The 21,228-nt window shown below is 37.4% G+C and overlaps 1 pseudogene; it reads right to left on the bottom strand.

Annotated features, from left to right (window-relative positions):
* Positions 1 to 7,581: 7,581 nt before the first annotated feature.
* Positions 7,582 to 19,717, bottom strand: LOC110205038 (mitochondrial adenyl nucleotide antiporter SLC25A25-like; annotated as a pseudogene).
* Between the last annotated feature and the right edge of the window lie 1,511 nt (positions 19,718 to 21,228).

Raw genomic sequence — 21,228 nt, 5'->3', positions numbered from 1 at the left:
GATTTATAATCACTATTTCAAGAAGGGGGAAGAAAGAAGCAATACAACCCCAGGCTCTAAAAAAAATAGCGGTCTCCTGGCTACAGAATGTGGAATATGTCAATCTGAATGGTTTGGCACCTTTTCTGCCTCACTGGTAAAATGGAGCAGACAAGACGCCAAACCATTCCTACTTACACACCCAGCCAATCAATTCTGCCCTTCATAGAGGGCTTTTCTCTCCAGCATGTATACTTGGAGAGTCAGATCTTTGTAGCCACTTGATTCCACCAGAAATAATGTTTGGGAAAAACAAAAACAAAACAAACAGTCAAACAAAAATCTTTCCATTATTTTGGGTTATTATTTGAATTTTCATCTTTGAAATGTCTGAGATTTCTCCCACCCCACTTCCCCTCTCTCCAAATAAATTTTTGTGGCCATTAATCCCAATCATTCATACAATCTCACCCCTTCTTCAATCACCTGTACTGCTCCAGGAGAGCAAGTCTAGACTCTGTACAATGAAATAAAGTTTCTCCTGTACCATGTTCCTATTTCTGTCATCCATAATCCTCAGGTTCCAGTCTAATAGGAAATTTCTCCTCATTGATATTGTACGTATAAGTCAGGCAAAAAAGGCTACCTGGAATGACAGGCCCCTTTCCACATACCTATGGTCCTCCCCATAGATTTTCTGCTGCTGCATAGTGCTAAGAAGGTATGATCAACTATGAACATAAAAAAGATTAAAAATTTAAAAAAATAAAAAATACAGGCTAATAATTAAATACATCTATAAAATGGTTAGGACATAACTGTTCAAATGAATATAAAATAAATATACTTTAAGCAGCATAATGCATCGTTTCAGTGTAATGTGAGGCTGAGCCTGTTCTGCCCCATTTAGGAATTGGAGAAGAATTCCTTAGATTAGAAACACTCTTTAATGCAGTCAGAGAAATAATGTCTCCGCCTTTTCCTCTTCCTACTCTAAAGGAAGCAAAGGAAGAACATGCATATCTATTTCTCTTTCTGAGGAACTAAACTCCACCAGAATTTAAGGCCTTTAACTGTCATCAGGGAAGAGAAATATGACAAGAAGTCTCCTTCTTGATGTCAAGCTGCAGACTGACTCTTACGCAGGGAGAGTGGCTTAAACTCTGATCAAACCCTTGGCTTGGTCACTACGTGGGAGCCACACCAGAGCACCTTGTGGTACTAGAAGCCCTTCAGTTCCAAGGGCTGAGTGATATTATTCAATAAAGTCATGTATTATGATGTGCAACTGTTAAGATAGATAAGGTATTAGCTTTACCCACATTTTCCATGCACACAAACATGTAGGGCACCAATTCATTGTTCATTTAATTGAGCTGCTTCAGTTAAAGAGAGGTGTTCTTCTTATAGCAAATATACAAGTTGGTCATTCTCTTTTCTTCAGTAATTATAGAGGCTTTTACTCTCTACAGTACATTAGAAAATGCTATATGTGAAATTCAAAGTTAAATCTCTTCTTGCCATGGGTACATACATGATAATCAGATATGACCTGGAAACATTGACTGTCCAACCACAATTTGTTTTAAGAATTAAAACAACAGATAGGAAGTGAGCAAAGACTGAAAAGGGAATGCACTTAGCAAATCAGACAGTTAAGAACCCCAAGAACAAAGAGCTTTGTTGTTTACTGCAAGAAAGTAAAAGTAAACCAGTTTCCCAAGCTTTTACTTTTCAGAAGGCATAGCAGAGAACACTATTCTCCTTATTAGAGGGTTCCAGGTCTTGTTCCTACCCCTAGGCCTCCAGGAGGCCTTATAGGGAACTAACAGAGTTTCCTCAGGATCTACAACAAGATCTAGAACAGCAAGACTGACCCTTCAACTGTGAATATGGCCTAGAAGCTTTTTCTTGAGTTGCTCTATTTTCCAGAGGTACTAGATCCAGGGTACAAAGGAGGCCCAGAATGAACTAATGATGAAGTCCCCTGAGCTCACATAACAGTGATTCTTTGCAACTCTCAACTCAAACTGAACTCTCCTTGCCCTTGAAGCTGAGTCAGCTACAAGACAGGTGCCAGCCAATCTGCAGGAAACTGATAAACTGTTTGTGCAGCTGAGGCTTTTCAGATAAACAAGGACGTCCTTCTTCCATGGTCTAGAAGTTCCCAGAAGGTCTGTCCTTTCTGCACCTTCTCTTCCCATGTAACCACTTATTTGGGAGAGGACTATCTCTTTCTCCTCCCATGTAACCTCCTATTTTTGCTGTAACTCATAAATACTCAGGGCTTTGCCTGTTAGTTGAGGCTCCTGTGTACTTTATATAAAGTGTACCTAATATTCATTTCTTCAGCTTTCTCTTGTAATAAAGTAGGTTGCTACTCAAATCTTTTGAAATTATGACTATAGATTGACACAACCAAAGGCTTAGACTTCTTTTCTCCCTACCTCTTCTAACTCTCATATACATTCTGGGGTTTTCATGGCTTGGCTTGTCAGCTTAGTATTGACACATTCACAGAATGAGATAGCTATACATCCTGAAACTTCAGCCAAGATCATTATGTTACATAGCCTGGGAGGGAGTGGGTGCACTAAGATGGAAAGAAAAGTCAGGAACTCACTTGAGTTCTCCCAAATTCCCCACCCACCCACCCAAACAACTTTGAATCATGGCTCAAAAAATTCTGGAAAGGCAGAACCCAAAAGAAGATGGGGTGAAAAAATGTTCCAGTCCAAGACAACTTAGAAGGTTGTCAGAAAAGGTCTATCACACCAGAATTAGAGTGGAGCTCAGGCTGTAGCCCAAACAAACCAGAAGCAGGAACTTTGGGTGACTGAATTAGCAGTGGTAGTGGCTGCTTGCTGGAGCTCTCAGCACACAGATAGGAAAGGGGTCAGACAAGTGGTAAGAAGGAGACTGTTTGCTGGCACTGAGTATGAGACTTTGTTACATTACTGATACTTGGTTCCAGGTTGGAATTCCAGGGTGAGGGGGATTACCAACAAACCGGAGCTTGTGGCCACAGGGGAGTGAAGACACTGGTCACAGTTTCGGGCAGAAAAGAATGCTTGTAGTCATTCGCACACCAGAACACATGCCAAGAAAATAGTAAGCACACCTTTCCTTAGATCATTTGACCTTGGAAGAACTGACGGCTCACAGTCTCCCAGAACTGGTGGTAAAAAAAATTGCCCAATGAACACAAAGCTTTGGACAGTGCTCCCTCCATCCCATGAGCAAAGCCCAACTTTGTTCAAATCAAGAGACAGTAAGGAAAAATAAGCAAAAAACAACAACAAAAAGATCCTGACCACAGAAAGTTATTATGGTGAAATAAAAAATCAAGACACAAACTCAGAAGAAGACAACAAAGTCAAAACTACTCTATCCAAAGCCTCAAAGAAAAATGTTAATTGGACTCAAGCTGTGGAAGAAATCAAGCAGGATTAATATATATATATATATATATATATATATATATATATATATATATATATATATATATATATTTATATAGGAAAAGGAAAAAAACTAGGAAAAGAAATGAGAGTCATGCAAGAAAATTATAAAAAAAAGGAGTAAACAGCTTGTTAAAGAAGGAAAAAAACAATACCTTTAAAAATCATAATAGGCCAAATTGCAAAAGGGGCACAAAAGTCCTATGAAGAGAAAAATGCCTTAAAAGCAGAATTGGCCAAATGGAAAAAAAAATATTAAAAAAATTCGCTGAGGAGAAGAACTCCTTAAAAAGTAACGTTGGCCAAATGGAAAAGTGGGTACAAAAGCTCAATGAAGAAAATAATTCATTTGGGGGAGGGGTAAGCCAAGATGGCAAAGTGAAAGCAGGAACTTGCTTCAGTTCTCCCCCAAACCCCTCCAAATATCTATAAAAATGGCTCTGAACAAATTCTAAGGCAGCCAAACCTACAAAAAGACAGAGTGAAACAAATTTCCAGCCCAAGACAACCTGGATGATTGATTAGAAAGATATATCACGCTGGGCTGGAAGCGGAGCACAGCACAGCATGGGGGCACAGGCTTCAGGGAACCTGGAGCAGGCCTCAGAGGACTGAATCTTGGGCAACTGCAGAGGTTTCCAGACTCCTCAATCCACGAATGCCAAAGACAACTTAGAAGGTCAGTGGAAAAAGTCTGTTTCTGTTGGTGCTGAGAGAGGAAGGCAGGGTCTCAGCTCCATTCCCTGAGAACAGGGCCCTGGGGTGGGCAGCTGCTTCCTGAGCTTCCAGCCCACAGACTGAGGGGGAATCAAGTGGCTGATCAGAGGGGGATTTCAGGGATCTCTCTGCTGGTCCTGAGGCAGGAATCTCTTGCCCATGCTTGGATCTGGGTCACTGTTCTGGATGGGAGTCCTGGGGTGAGGAGGAGCTCTGGCATGGTGGAGCTTGTAGTGGCTGGGGACAAGAAACCTTCCTCATAGTTCCAAGACAGAAAGGAGTGCTTGTGGTCGCTAATAGACCACAGCACAGGCCAGGAAAGGAGTAAATACATTGCCCATTATCATACCACCTGGCCAGCACTGAAAATTTATGGTCCCTACAAGTATCTCTGAAAACAGCTATATAAGCCCCCGAAGCCTGGGACAGTACATTCTCCACATTGGAAGTAGACTCTCACCTTGAGTTTAAAACTCAAGTAATTGGCTGGAATCATTAGCAAGCAGCACAAAAAGAGTCAGACTGTATTATCTTACTTTGGTGAAGATCAAAATATACAACCAGAAGAAGACAACAATCCAAAGCCTACATCAAGCTTCCAAGAAAAATGTGAATCAGTCCCAGGCCTTGAAGAGCTCAAAAGGGATTTTGAGAAGCAAGTAAGAGAAGTAGAGGAAAAACTGGGAAGAGAAATGAGAGTGATGCAAGAAAATCATGAAAAACAAGTCAACAGCTTGCTAAAGGAGACCCAAAAAAATACTAAAGAAAATAACACCTTAAAAAGCAGCCTAACTCAAATGGCAAAAGAGGTCCAAAAATTCGAAGAGGAGGAGAATGCCCTAAAAAGCAAAATTGGCCAAATGGAAAAGGAAGCGCAAAAGGTTACTGAAGAAAATACTTACTTAAAAATTAGAAAAGATCAATTGGAAGCTAGTGACTTTATGAGAAATCAAGACACTGTAAAACAAATCCAAAAGAATGAAAAAATAGAAGACAATGTGAAATATCTCATTGGAAAAACAACTGACCTGGAAAATAGATCCAGGAGAGAGAATTTAAAAATTATTGGACTATCTGAAAGCCATGATCAAAAAAAGAGCCTAGACATCATCTTTCAAGAAATTATCAAGGAAAACTGCCCTGATATAGTAGAACCAGAGGGCAAAATAGAAATTGAAAGAATCCACAGATCTCCTCCTGAAAGAGATCCCCAAAGGAAAACTCCTAGGAATATTGTAGCCAAATTCCAGAGTTCCCAGGTCAAGGAGAAAATATTACAAGCTGCCAGAAAAAAAATTCAAGTATGTGGAAACACAATCAGGATAACACAAGATTTAGCAGCTTTCTACATTAAAGGACCAGGCATGGAATATAATATTCCAGAGGGCAAAGGAGATAGGATTACAACCAAGAATCACCTACCCAGCAAAACTGAGTATAATCCTTCAGGGAAAAAATGGTCATTCAGTGAAATAGAGGACTTTCAAGCATTCTTGATGAAAAGACCAGAGCTGAATAGAAAATTTGACTTTCAAATACAAGACTCAAGTGGAACATGAAGAGGTAAACAGGAAAGAGAAATCATAAGAGACTTATTAAGGTTGAACTGTTTACATTCCTGCATGGAAAGATGTTATTTGTAACTCATGAGACCTTTGTCAGTATTAGCGTAGTTGAGGGAAAAAAAATTATATCTGTGTATAGGTAGATAGATAGATAGATAGATAGATAGATAGATAGATAGATAGATAGATAGAAAGATAGATAGAGGGCACAGGGTGAGTTGAAGATTAAGGGGTCATATCTGGAGAATAAAATTAAGGGATGAGAGAGGATTCCATTCAGAGAAGAAGAAAGGGGGAGGTAGAATGTGGTAAATAATCTCACACAAACACAAAAAAAAAACAGAAAAGTCTCAGAGTGGAGGGGAAATGGGGTAAGGTGAGAGGGAATGAGTGAATCTTATTCTCATAGGATTTGGCTTATGGAGGGAATAACATACACATTCAATTGGGTAAGGAAATCTGTCTTACCCTACTGGAAAATAGGGGGGAAAGGGAACAAGAGAGCAGGGGGATGATAGAGAGAAGGGCAGATTGGGAAAGGGGGTAATCAGAAGCAAATATTCTGAGGAGGGAAGGGTCAAAAGAGAATAGAACAAATGGGAGGGCAGGATAGAATTAAGGGAAATAGAGTTAGTTTTTCACAATATGTCTACTATGGAGGTGTTTTGCATAACTGCACATGTATAACCTATATTGAGTTGCTTGCCTTTTCAATGGGGATGGGTGGGGAGGGATGAAGGGAGAAGATTTGAAACCTAAAGTTTTAAAAACATGTGTTTAAAAAAATGTTTTTACATCCTACTTGGAAATGGGAAATACAGGAAATGGGGTACAGAAGTCTGTCTTGCCCTACAGGAAAATAGAGAGGGAGGGAGATAAGAGAAGGGAGGAGGAGACAGAAGAGAGGACAGACTAGGGGAAGGGATATTCAGAGTGTATGCCATCTTGGGGTGGGAGTAGGGGTGAGATGGGATGAAAATTTGGAACTCAAAATCTTGTGAAAGTAAATATTGAAAACCGAAAATAAATTTTTATTTAAAAAAAATTAAAAAAAATTAAACATAAAAAATCTTCATGTGTTTATAGCAAAAATAAAAATAAAATAATTCATTAAAATTTGGAATTGGACAAGTAGAAACTAATGATTACATGAGACATCAAGAAGCAATAAAATCAAAAGAAGGAAAAAATGTGAAATCTCTCACTGGAGATACAATTAAGTGGAAAATAGATTGACAAGAAATGATTTAAGAATTATTGGACTACCTGAAAGCCAAGACCAAAAAAAGAGTCTAGACATCATCTTTCAATAAATTATCAAAGAAAACTTCCCTGACATTCTAGAACCAGCGGGTAAAATAGAAACTGGAAGAATCCACTGATCACCACATGAAAGAGATCCCAAAATGAAAACTCTCAGGAATATTATTGCCAAATTCCAGAATTCCCAGGTCAAGGATAAAATATTGTAAACAGCCAGAAAGAAAGAATTCAAATGTCATGGAGCCAGTCAGGATAACAAAGATTTAGCAGCTTCTACGTTTAAGGATCAGTGTTTAGAATATGATATTTCAAAAAGCAAAAGAATTAGGATTACAACCAAGAATTACATACCCAGCAACTAATTATAATCCTTAATGGGGGCAAATGGATATTTGATTAAATAGAAGGCTTTCTAGCATCACTGATGAAAATTAAAAAAAAAAGCCCAGAGGTGAATAGAAAATTTGACTGTGATGAAAGGGCTATCCATTTTCAGAGACAGAACTGAGGGAATCTGAATACAGATCAAAGCATACATTCTCTCTCTCTCTCTCTCTCTCTCTCTGTTTTCTTTCATTCCATGACCAATATGTAACTTAAAAAACAAAAAAAGAAAAAGTTATATAATCTGCAGGCAACCTTCCCATCACCAAAACTACACTCGTAATGTGATGCTCATGTTCTAAATAAAACACAAACCTGATGCTTACAGCTGGTATCACTTTTATGAACTTGGAAGCCAAGCCACCAGTCTAAATATCCCTTCTGACTGAAGGATCTGTTTGAAGAGGCTGCTTATGATCACTTCTATGTTTCCCTCAATTGAAGCCTGAGCCCGAATCCAAATTTTCACAGGAGCCAGAGGATAATTGACCAGCTGTTCATTAGTACTAGATATTTTGCCATAAGCTAAGAAGACAAACACACCAGGATCTGCCCTGTTTACTGCATAAAGTTGTAACCAGGTAATTTTTAATTGTCTCATAGACAGGCAGTTCTGTATTTGCATAAAGAATAATTCCAAACATATTGGAGATATAGCCTTTCTGGAAAACTGTCATCCCTCCTTAGATAGGATTTTCTTGGCACAATCCAAAATGCCCAAATGCTGCTGTTTTCTTCTGCAGTGCTATCCTTCTTTTTAGGGCTTCCATAGAACAGTTGCTACTCATGGCAATAACTCCTGCTAGAGAGTCTGCCATCAATCTTTCCTGCATCATCAATGTTTCTTGGTCATTACCAAGATGTTTGATCTGCTCATAGTCCATAAATTTTATAGCTGACCATCCTGGGGCAATTTTTGTGGCATTAATGTCATTGCCATGCCAGAGAGCTTTGGCCTCTCTTTCAACCACTGTCTGTGTGAACTTTCCTACAATAAACATGTTGTTAATGTGGAAAGTGAGGATCTACATAAGCACCTTCAGGCTGTCCAGGGAGGCCATGAAGGTCCTGAATACAGCTCTTGCTTCTCCTCCAGCTATGTGATGTCTCCACTGCACCCCTGTCTGCCTCTTTTCCACTGTGAATTCTTCAGGGAGAGTTAGGCTCTCTCTCACTTCAAAGATCTTGGAATGCTTCCTGTACAGAATGATCTTAGAGTGATCAGTGATTTTCAACTGGATGTAAAAGAAATAGTCTCTCCATTCATTTCTGTCAATTATCATTGTTCCATTTTTATCCATGTAGATGACAGGGCTCCAGAAATGGCCCATTCATATTTTCTGAAGGAATTTTTTCAACCTGCTACTCAGCAACTTTGACACCACCCTCCCCGCCAAGACCCTACAGGGACTGCATGATGTCTTGATTATTAATGTGACCATCATTCTTTTTTTTTTCTCCAATCTCCTAACGACAAGTTTCTTCTCATGGTCTTGAAAATAATGAACAAATTCCTCAAAGTCCAGCTGCCCACTGAAGTCTTTATCTCTAGCTTCCACTATTTCCAGAGCTCTCCTTCTCTGGCATGTAAGTCTCATAGACACACAGACTACCATTGAGGTCCTGGATGAGGCTCCAGAGGTGGAGTTGGTGGTCAGGGCTCCCCACATAGCACTTCCACATTGGTCCCATGGCAGCAACTAGATGGAGGGTCTACCAAGGGAGGCCATGAAGCAATACTACACTCTGCTTACCATGTTCCCAGTCAAAGAGGAGGTCTGGCCCAGCTGATGGATGAGGTAGCAAGGATCACTTTCCAGTGCAGCTTGAGTACTCCTACACTGAACCAGTTCTTATAAGAATGAGGTTCAAGCATAGCCCAACCTCCTCCTTCATTTTCCCCTCCACTGTAAAAGCTCTTCTTTGCATGCCTCTTTTGTGAGAAATAATTTTCCCCATTCTTCCTCTCCTTTCCCTCTTCTCCTGGTGCATTCCTCTAGAATTCTTACTTTTTTTAAAAAATATCATTCCAAAATAATTGACTCATGCTCATATATTCTGTCTATGTCCTTCTGACTACCCTAGGAATGATAAAATTCTTAGGAGTTACATGTATCATCTTCCCATATAGGAATGCAAACACCTTAAAACCATATTGAGTGCCTTATGATTGCTCTTTCATATTTACCTTTTTAGTACTTTTCTGGAGTGTTATATTTGAAAGTCAAGTTGTTGTTGTTGTTTTTGTTGTTGTTGTTTAAATTCAGCTCTAGTCTTTTCATCAGGAATGCCTGAAAGCTTATTTCATTAAATATCCTTTTCTCCCCCTTAAAGTATTATACTTAGTTTTGCTGGTTGTGTTATTCTTGTTTATAATCCTCTATCCTTTGTCTTAGAGAATGACATATTCCAAGCCTTTCACTCTTTTAAATATTATGTAATCCTGGGCTAAATATTATGTAATGCTGGCTGTGGCTCCACTTATTTGAATTGTTCTTTCACACTGTTAGCAATATTTTCTTCTTGATTTGGCAACTCTGGAATTTGGTTATAATGTTCTTGAGAGTTTTCATTTTGAGATATCTTTCTGAAAGTGGTAGGTAGATTCATTCAATTTCTATTTCACCCTCAATTGAAGATATTGGAGCAGATCTCTTTTATAATTTCTTGAATTATGATGTACTTGCTTCTGTTCTCATGGCTTTGACGTGGACCAAATATTCTTAAATTTCTTTTATCAATCTATTTCCATGTCAGTTGCTTTTCTTATGAGATATTTCACTTTTTTCTATTTTTTTCATTTTTGACTTTGTTTTATTGCTTCTTGATGTCTCATGGAGTCATTAGCTTCCACTTGCTGAATTCTAATGTTTTATGAATTATTTTCTTCACTGAGCTTTTGCATATCTTTTTTTTTCCATTTAGCCAATTCTGTTTTCTAAGCTGTTATTTTTTCAGTAATTTTTGTGCCTCCTTTTGCCAAGGTATTAATTCTCTTTTCATAATTTTCTTGCATCACTCTCATTTGTTTTCCCAATTTTTCATCTACTAATATTAACTCTTTCCTTAAACCTTCCAGGAATTTTTGTTGAGCTTATGTCAAATTAGCATGAAGCTTTGCTTGAAGCTCTTTTCCTTTTATTTTCTGAGGCTAGGTCTTGGTCTTCCCTGCCACTGTAGTAGCTTTTTAGGGTCAAATTCTCGTTGATGTTGTTTGCTCATTTTTCTAACTTATTTCTTGACCTCGCACTTAACGTAAGAGTTGGATTCTATTCACCTGAGTGTGGGGAGACACTCTCCCAAGCTTCACGCTGTTTCATGCTGCTCTTTTCACAGCTAGGTCTGGTGGTCTACACATTTTTGGTGCTTTAAAATTATTGTGATCCAAGGAAAGGTGTGGTCACTATTCTCCGCATTTGTCCCAGGAAGGGCCCTTATTCATCTTCAGTCAACCGCAAGTGTTAATGCTCCTTTGAGCTCTGGGACAGTAAATAGGTCCAATGCTTTCCTGTAACTGCAAGAGCTAATTTTCCTGTCTGCCTTGGACCTGCAACCAGGGACCTTTCGCCTTTGTTACTGACCACAAGTGCTCCTCTACACTCTTGAACTGTGACCCAAAAGTGAATATGGACAAAAGAGTTGCCAAACAGCACCAAGTATTGAACCCAGAGCCACTAAAGGGTCCTCTGTAATCTCTTTCTGATTAGTTGTATCATCTCCTTACTGTCTCTGAATGGAGAGCTTCTGAAGCTGCTACTGCTACTGTTGCTAATACTTCTGTCAAGGCCCACAGCTGGTGCTGTTGCAGCATGCTCTCTGGTGTCACAGATCTCTCCTGCCAACCTTATAAGTCATCTTGGCCTGCAAAAGCATGTCACTCTGACCTTTTTTTGGCCCTGCTGCTTCAGAATTTTATTTGAGGCATTATTTTAAAATTATTTTGAAGAGAATTTTTGGGGGGAGAGTTAAATTGGATTGCTGCCTCTATTCCTCTATCTTAACTTTGCCCTGAGCAAGATGCCATTTCACCAAATAACAGGAAAGACTATGTATAAAAAGTACACAAAATTAAATTCCTTGAATAAAACTAAAAGTGATTTATGTCTGAATGGAGTCACTGAAATAGTGAAAATCCAAGAATGGATTAAACAGGCCCTCTATAGCTTGTATTTGTATGAACTCAGCCAACAATATGACATTAAAGAAGTAAGAATTATTATGCATTTAAATATAGGAATATATATGTTAATTTAGGACCAACCTGCTGTAAAAATTTACAAATGAATTATCCTTATGAAGAGACAAATGTAGAATATGCAAGAAAATGGTAGAAATTTTGTATTCACAGGCTGTGAAACATTGTCACTTAATAATTACCGAGCAAGATATGACCTGATGTCTGGAACTATATATCAGAATATTACTATCTTTCATGGACTGACAGATGACAAACCCCCATGTTACAAATATAGATTTCAAAATATCCTGGAGAACAAATCAATAAATTATACTGTAATCACATGATTATCACAAAATGAACTGTTGTGAGCAATCATCTATCTATCTCTACAGCTGTCTATCCATAAAAGTTCAGGGCAATGTTTTTAATCCATATCACCATATAAAATACTCATAATCTCCAAGTTAAACATTTTAACATTTTTATTAATGATGGTTATAATGATATGATGATTATGTTTATCACTGATAGTGACTATTATTCAATAAGTTTCCATTTCTAGAGGCATAGTGTAGACATTTAAAATCGTGGGATTAGAATAAGTTTTACTGCATCTCTCTTTTCCTGTCTGCTTCTAAGGTAGTATTATGGATCCTCTCAGTGAATGTATAAAGGATAAATTTGCATCCTGATGCTTTTATTCAAGTACAGATACAGTTCTTTTTCTTTGAATCTACCTATCCAATAGCATAGAATATTCAATATACAAAAATGATAATAGATTAGTGTTTTTTTCTAGTACCTTATTTATTTTTTTCTGAATCTTATTGAAAGAGATGAGAAGTATTAGGTAATAATAACAATAGCAAGAATGAGCATTTACTGTCTATAGTTCATTGTGTGCCAGTTTTTTTTACATAACTTCCTATTATATGATCACAAATAATGTCAGAACTGATACTTATGCCAATCTTTTGACTCTAAAGCTGATTCTCAAAGTTATTTTCACCATCTTGTACAACATTTATATTTGTATCACATATATGTTCTTTCTGTTACCTTATAACTGTAAATTTTAAGGGAATGTATTATCTCCTGATTTTCAATAACATTAATGAATAGAAATTACAATAGGTACAGAAATAAAACCTTGTACACTAAAGATCAAGTTATGTAATTCCATGAAGTGCATTTTAATTCCTTAGCCTTCTGGGAAGTTAAAAGTTTGGTGATTAATTTGCAAAAGCTGGTCTCTTTAATTAATTTCACACTGTTCAGTTAGTCCAGGTTTAAATTAGAAGCTTTACAACTTACAGACTGTAATCTCATTTGCAATTAGCACTTAGGAAATATTCTTAGTATGAGTGTTTTTGAAAATTGGAGATTCTGACTAATTTTCTTGAATTGACTAAGAAGCTCTTGACTATGAGTCTCAGAACCCAACATGACTTTTCACTAAATGAGTATATTAACCAAACTAGAACCCACTGCTATCCCCAAAATGGGAGCTTCTAGAAAAAGTCTGGAAAGTCTTCTCCCAAATCATTATTTACAGAAATATGTGAATGATGACTGAGGAATTAGCAGCTGTAAGGAATATATATGTCCCAGAGTAGACAACCAAAGAAGCCACTTTAGAGAACTTTAGGTGACAGTAATCCCTTCTTAAAGACTGGTTCCCTAATGAATGCTCATCTTGCTAACATGACCACAAGTGCAATTCTCCTCTGTTGGATCTGCATATGTATTGCTATTCTCTCTCCTGGGCTCCAGTCCCATTTTACTGACTGCCCACCAAGCTAGTTGTTCTATAGACATCTCAAATTCTTTATTTCTATATCAAGTCAAATCAAGAAATATTTATTATATATTTACTATATATGCCAGGTACTATGGTAAGTGCTGGAAGCACAAATACAATGCAGTAGATGGGTAATGGAATACTTTTTAAAACACCTACTATATATCAGGCAGTGAGATAAGAGCTTTTGAAACATTATCTTATTTGATAGAAAGAAAGGTGGTATCTACCCTCAAGGAGCTTTCATCATAATAGAGAAAGAAAATATAAAAAAGGAAGCTGAAAGGGGGCATGGTAATACACCTGTACAGGAACATAGGAGATGATAGCACTTTTGGCAAGTTAGAAATAGAAACTGACTCCATTTGTTTGAAGATTGAACATAGAAATGAACACTCATGTGAGTGACCTGTGCATTTTCTTTAAAATAGATGATCAAGGAGGAACCAGCCAATCAGAGAAAGAGGTTGTAAGGGAAGAATACATTTTTTTATTCTTAATATAAATTTATTTATTTTTAGTTTTAAATATTCACTTCCACAAGTTTTTGAGTTCCAAATTTCTCACCCCTCCCCCCACCCCAAGATGGCATGCATTCTGAATACCCCTTCCCCTGGTCGGCCTTCTCTTCTATCTCTCCCCCCTCCCTTCTCTTATCCCCTTCCCCTTCTATTTTCCTGTAGAGCAGGATAGACTTCTGTACCCCATTTCCTGTATTTCTTATTTCCCAGTTGCATGTGAAAACATTTTTTTAAAACATGTGTTTTTAAAACTTTGAGTTCCAAATTTTCTCCCTTCCTCCCTCCCCACCCACCCTCATTGAAAAGGCAAACAACTCAGTATAGGTGGTACATGTGTAGTTATGCAAAACACTTCCACAGTAGACATGTTGTGAAAAACTAACTCTATTTCCCTTAATCCTATCCTGCCCTCCCATTTATTCTATTCTTTCTTTTGACCCTGTCCCTCCTCAGAAGCATTTACTTCTGATTACCCTCTTTCCCAATCTGCCCTCCTCTCTATCACCCCCCTGCTCTCTTGTCCCATTCTCCCCCTATTTTCCAGTAGGGTAAGACAGATTTCCATACCCAATTGAATGTGTATGTTAATCTCTCCTTAAGCCAAATCCTATGAAAATAAGATTCCCTCATTACCTCTCACCTTCCCCTGTTTCCCCTCCACTGTGAGAGACTTTTCTTTTCTGTTTTATTTTTGTGAGATAATTTACCCCATTCTACCACTCCCTTTCTTCTCCAAGTATCATCCTCCGTCATCCCTTAATTTTATTCTCCAGATATGACCCCTTAATCTTCAACTCACCCTGTGCCCTTATGATTTCTCTTTCATGTTTACATCTTCATGTTCCATTTGAGTCCTGTACTTGAAAGTCAAATTTTCTGTTTAGCTCTGGTCTTTTCATCAGGAATGCTTGAAAGTCCTCTATTTCACTGAATGACCATTTTCTCCCCTGAAGGATTATACTCAGTTTTGCTGCATAGGTGATTCTTGGCTGTAATCCTATGTCCTTTGCTCTCTGGAATATTATATTCCATGCCCTGCGGTCCTTTAATGTAGAACCTGCTAAATCTTGTGTTATCCTGATTGTGTTTCCACAGTACTTGAATTGTTTCCTTCTGGCAGCTTGTAATATTTTCTCCTTGACCTGGAAACTCTCAAATTTGGCTACAATATTCCTAGGAGTTTTTCTTTGGGGATCTCTTTCAGGAGGAGAGCTGTGGATTCTTTCAATTTCTATTTTGCCCTCTGGTTCTACTATATCAGGGCAGTTTTCTTTTGATAATTTCTTGAAAGATAATGTCTAGGCTCTTTTTTTGATCATGGCTTTCAGATAGTCCAATAATTTTTAAATTCTCTCTCCTGGATCTATTTTCCAGGTCAACTGTTTTTCCAATGAGATATTTCACATTGTTTTCTAAGTTTTCATTCTTTTGGATTTGTTTTACAGTGTCTTGATTTCTCATAAAGTCACTGTCTTCCAATTGCTCTATTCTAATTTTTAAGGAAGTATTTTCTTCAGTAATCTTTTGGACTTCCTTTTCCATTTGGCCAATTTTTCTTTTTAGGGCATTCTTCTCCTCATTGGCTTTTTGGACCTCTTTGCCATTTGGGTTAGGCTGTTTTTAAGGTGTTATTTTCTTCAGTATTTTTTTGGGTCTCCTTTAGCAAGATGTTGGCTTGTTTTTCATGATTTTCTTGCATCACTCTCAGTTTTTCCTCTACTTCCCTTACTTGCTTCTCAAGATCCCTTTTGAGCTCTTCCAAGGCCTGGGACTGATTCATATTTTTCTTGGAGGCTTTGGATGTAGGAGCTTTGATTTTGTTGTCTTCTTCTTGTTGTATATTTTGATCTTCTTTTTCACCAAAGTAAGATAATATAGTCTGACTCTTTTTGCGCTGCTTGCTCATGATCCCAGCCAATTACTTGAGCTTTAAACTCCTTGTTAAGGTAAGAGTCTGCTTCCAATGTGGAGAGTGTACTGTCCCAAGCTTCAGGGGTTTGTGTAGCTGTTTTCAGAAATACTTGTAGGGACCTGTAAATTTTCAGTTCTTCCAAGGTGGTATGATAAGGGGCGAGGTGTTTACTCCTTTCCTGGCCTGTGACCACAAGTATTCCTTTCTGTCCCCGTAACTGTGAGGAGGGGTTCTTCTTCACAGCCACTACAAGCTCCACCTCGCCAGCGCTCCTCCTCACCCCAGCACTGCCGCCCAGAACTGTGACCCAGATCCACACACGGGCAAAGCAAGAGATTCCTGCCTCAGCACTGGCAAAGAGATCCCTGCAGTGCCTCTCTGATCAGCCACTGGATTCCCCCTCAGTCTGTGGGCTGGAAGCTCAGGAAGCAGCTGCCCCATCCAGGGCCACGCTCTTCGGGAATGGATCTGAAACCTCACCTTCCTGTCTCAGCACCGACAGAAACAGACTTTTCCCACTGACCTTCTAAGTTGTCTTTGGCATTTGTGGATTGAGGAGTCTGGAAACCTCCACAGCTGCCCAAGATTCAGTCCTCTGAGGCCTGCTCCAGGTTTGCTGCAGCCTGCCCGCCCAAGCCGCTCTGCGCTCCCAGCCTTTCTGATCAATCATCCAGGTTTTCTTGGCCTGGAAATTTGTTTCACTCTGTCTTTTTGTGGGTTCTGCTGCTTCAGAATTTGTTTAGAGCCATTTTTTATGAGTATTTGGAGGGGTTTGGGGGAGAGCTCAAGCAAGTCATTGCTTTCACTACGCCATCTTGGCTCCGCCCCCTCAGCACAGGGAAGAATACATTTCTAATGTGAGGAATTATGCTTTTTTATCTCATGCCTTCTGCCATTATTTCCTCCTTATCCCATATCTAACATAAAAAGTGACTTTCTTCTTTCCAATGTCAACTCTCTACAGTTATAAATTATCTTATTCCATATAATCTCTTTCAACAGACTGTTTTCTCTGTCATTGCCACTCTATCGCTTACACTCAATTTCTTAATTCATCAATTGGTCATCTAATTCTTAGAAATTTGATATTCCTGTGACATCTCTATATACTTGAGAGTAAAATGTTATAAATAAACACTTATAATAAAATAGCTCTAGACTATGATTTTGGAGTATAACAAAATGTGTACATACACACATATTTACACATAAGTATGCATCAAATTACTTGTGTATATGTATACATATATATGAACATTAATTTGTGCATATATTCATATGCATACATATAGTGTAATGTGTTGGAAAGAATATTAGATTGTGAATCAAAACAATTTATTTGATATTGAGTACTTTTATGTCTCAGTAATACTCAACCTGTCCGAGTCTCAGTTTCCTTTCCTGTTAACATTTTATAGGAACTTGTACATCTCCAAGAATACTTATAACTCTCAATCCTGTATCTATGAACTTATATAAGTTGCTTAACATTTCTGTGTTTTAATTAATTTCTTCTTATCATAACTTCGGCCCTAAAAGAGACCTCGGAGATCCAGGGATGGGGAACCTGTGGCCTTGAGTCCATATGTGGCCCTTTAGGTCCTGAGGTATAGCCCTTTGACGGAATCTAAACTTCACAGAACAAATCCCTTTAACATAAGGCTTTATTCTGTAAAACTTAGACTCAGTCAAAAGGCCACACCCAAAGACTTAAAAGTCCACTCATGGCCTCAAGGCTGCAAGTTCCCTACCCCCTTTCATTTTCTTGATGAGGAAGCTGAAAAGCAGAGAGATTAAGAAACAACATAGAGTTCACAGAGTAGGATGAAAATATTCAATTAGGTAGTCCTTGAAATTAATTATCCCAAATATTTCAATCAAACTTTAAAATTTTATGATTTTGTTTGCCAAATTTGGAAATTGATAGTCTTAATTGCTTTCTTGATTGCTTTCATGTGCTGTGTACAGTTGAATATAAAAATGAATGGATGGATGGAATAGACTAATTTATTAACCATATTCATAGAGAAATAAGAAGGTTAATCTAGTGAGGGATAGATAAGCAAATCACAACTCTCTCCCTCTGTCTCTCCTGTGTGTGTGTGTGTGTGTGTGTGTGTGTGTGTGTGTGTGATTGTTTTCTTTTGGGAAGAAAGAATAAAAATTAAGTACAGAGATTGTTTTTTCTAATAACAAAGCCTAAATTCCTTTTAAATTATTCCTCTTTTATTTTCACTTTGCCTTTTTTTTATTACCATGATACCCCCTGGACCTGTTGTGGCTTGTCAATATTTTTTATAAAGTATAATACCCTGAAATGAGTTTAGTAATCCAGATATAGTTTAAAAGGGTAGTTATTTTTTTCCCCCCAAGCTGTCCATGAGGCTTTTCCATCCAGGAAACCTAAAACTAAGTTTCTATTTATCACTGTTGAGGAGACCTGAAAGCTCTACTGGTGGAAAGTGGAGTCATTAGAGGATAATAATATTATTTCAGATTTCTATAGCATTTTATACTTTACAAAGCACATTTTCGTACAGTATCCCAATGAAATAAAACATGTAAATTTTATTATCTCATTTAGTAGATAAGAAAACTGGCACTCTAAGACAAAGTAACTTTCCAAAAGTCATTGACCATGACATTACCCCTTCCCACCAATAAATAAAAAACAAACAAACAAAAAAATCCTCAAGTCACTCTCTATTATTTCCAGAATCAAATGCAAAGACCTTCTGTTTGAATTTTAAAGCCCTTCATGACCTAGATCTTACCTTCTTTTATAATATTCTTATACTCAGTTCCCCTCCTATACTCTGTACTGTATTATCCAGAATCATTACTGTTCCTTCCACAAGACACTCCATATCCTGATTGTACAAGACACTCCATATCCTGATTGTGTGCAGTTTCACCGATTGTCCCTCATTATTGGAATTGCCTCCTGGCTTCCCTGGTTTCCTTGAAGTCTTAGCTAAAATCCTACCAGTGTCCTTAATGTAAGTCTCCTCTCTCTGAGATTATCTCCAATTTATCCTGTATAGATCTAATATTAATCTAGATGTTTGAATGTTACCTCTTTCATTCTATTAGAGTCTCTGAAGGCAGAGACTGTATTTTGCTATCCTTTGTATTCTCAATGCCTAGCAATATGCCTGGCATATAGTAGGCATGTAATAAATATTGTTGACTAGCTTCTTGTGTGTAGAAGAAATAGATACATCAGTGAAGTCATAGATCTCTAAGGAAACATGAAGCATGTTGTCCTTTGAACAGCATACCTTCTATTTTATTCATTTATCTATTGATTTCACATTTCATGAATGTCTTTAAAACTCAAATTGTGAAAGAATATGTTTGATATGAATCCTATTTGTATATTCAAATTATCTTTTTTTTCCTTAGAATACATAAAGAATCTATTTTTTATATTATTGAAAATCATTAATAAAATCCATTTACTTTCTTAAATTTTGAGGGCACTTTTAAAAATAGATGAAAATAATTATTGATTCCATAAGTGAGATAGAAGTAGTTTGATTGAAGACAGCTCTAGGTATTTTCCTCAATAATATTCAGAATGTCTAAGTTCATAAGAAGAGATGAGAAGAACTGCAGACCAAACACAAGTGAGGAGTTAAATCTAGTGATTTTAAAGAGAATATATCAAATATAACAATTATGTTTAAAAAGGGACCAAGAGCTCATTATTTAATAAGCATAAAACATCAAAAAATAGACAAATACATTCATTTTCCAATATTTATAATTCACAAAAGACATACGCTAAGCTTCTGTGCGTGGAGAGGCCTAGGGCCTTACCTATGTGAAGAGAAGATGCCGCCTCTGAATATTTCTTATTTCTTTTTTTGCATTTGTTAGAGATAACTACGACCTTATAAACTTCAAAAGAAGTACAGGAATCAGGATCCATACCGTATTTTGCAACCGGAGTATCAAGTCCTTGTGGAATGACCTATGACAGCCAGTCTAGCTATAGCAGAGAGGATTCATCCAGCAGCTAACCATATTTAGAAGTGAATTTGATGGGATTACTGCTGGTAGAAACTGCTTTAAGCTTAAGCCCCTCTTCCCAGGGAATGGAGTATTATAGGAGAAAGTGTGTTCCCAGGAATTGGGATATTAATATTATCTTCATCATAAATATCCATTTGTGAACTTAAGGGTAGTTGTTTAAATACGACTGGATTGCTCATTGCTAGTAGCTAACAGCAGGGAAAATACATTGACTTGGGGATCTAAGTCACCTATAAAATTGAAAGGTGGGATATGGATGCTTTAGAACTTTTATATGAACTACACTGGAAAAATTTAGTCTGTATTGAATTCCTAGCAAGACATGACTTGAGGGAAAGAATTGTCCACCAGAAACTCACTATCTTTCACAAACCATTAGATTATAAATCCTTATATTACAAATACAGCTTTAAATTTTTTCTAGCATATTTACCCAATATTAATCAGTCATAATCTTCTAGACAGAATTGAGAAATAAAAACTTTAAAATAATATTTTAATAGCTTTGATTATATTAAATACTGATAAGTTCCCAGCTACTTGAAACAAGGCCTTTCAAAATCTAGAAGCCTATCATTACAGATCAAAACCATGTTGGATAAGGATAAGGTACATATGATGCTTATTGAACCATCTGCTATTAGAGTTGTAACAAGTAATTTTGCAATGATCCTTCAGGAAAGGAACTTACATCCTCATATTCATATTTAATTACACAGAGTAGTTATTTCCTCCTCTAGGCAATTATCTATGTAATATTAAATATAAAAGAACAATAGCAATTTGATATCTTTTCCTAAAAATGGTTTCATTACAACCCCCTTAGGAAAGATAAGAACCAGGGAGTAATAAAAACAATGATGAAGATGATGATGATGGCAACAAATAATAATTATAATAAAATGCTACTACTATCAAGGAAAGGAATAAGCATCTATATAATACCTACTATGTGCCAGGCTTTGTGCTGAATGCTCTTACAAATATTATCTCATATGATCCTCACAACAACCTGGAAAACAGGTGCTACTATTATTTCCATTTTACAGTTGAGGAAACTGAGGTTAAAAAGACATTAAGTGACTTGCACAGGGTCACACAGCCAGTAAGTATAAGAGGCTGGATTTGAACTTGGGTGTTTCTGAGTCCAGGTCTATTGTGTCAACAGGTGCTTCTGTATTAAAACTACTGTTACTACTTCCACCCTTATTATCATCACCACCACTACTACTATTACTACTGCTACTGCCACTGCTACTGCTATTACTATTACTGTTATTGTTGTTATTTGTCCTTCATGTTCATGAAGGACCGAAATGATATCACGATATCAGGATCAATGTGCAGTGTGTCCAGTTATGACTGACTGACCAAAATGAGCCCAGAAAGCTCAACCACAGGTTGGGC

This window comes from Phascolarctos cinereus, unplaced genomic scaffold (genome assembly GCF_003287225.1).
Source record: "Phascolarctos cinereus isolate Bilbo 61053 unplaced genomic scaffold, phaCin_HiC Scaffold_4;HRSCAF=312, whole genome shotgun sequence".
Classification (NCBI taxonomy): domain Eukaryota; kingdom Metazoa; phylum Chordata; class Mammalia; order Diprotodontia; family Phascolarctidae; genus Phascolarctos; species Phascolarctos cinereus.
The sequence above is the reverse complement of the archived record's forward strand: the minus strand, read 5'-3'. Positions and strand labels throughout refer to the sequence as shown.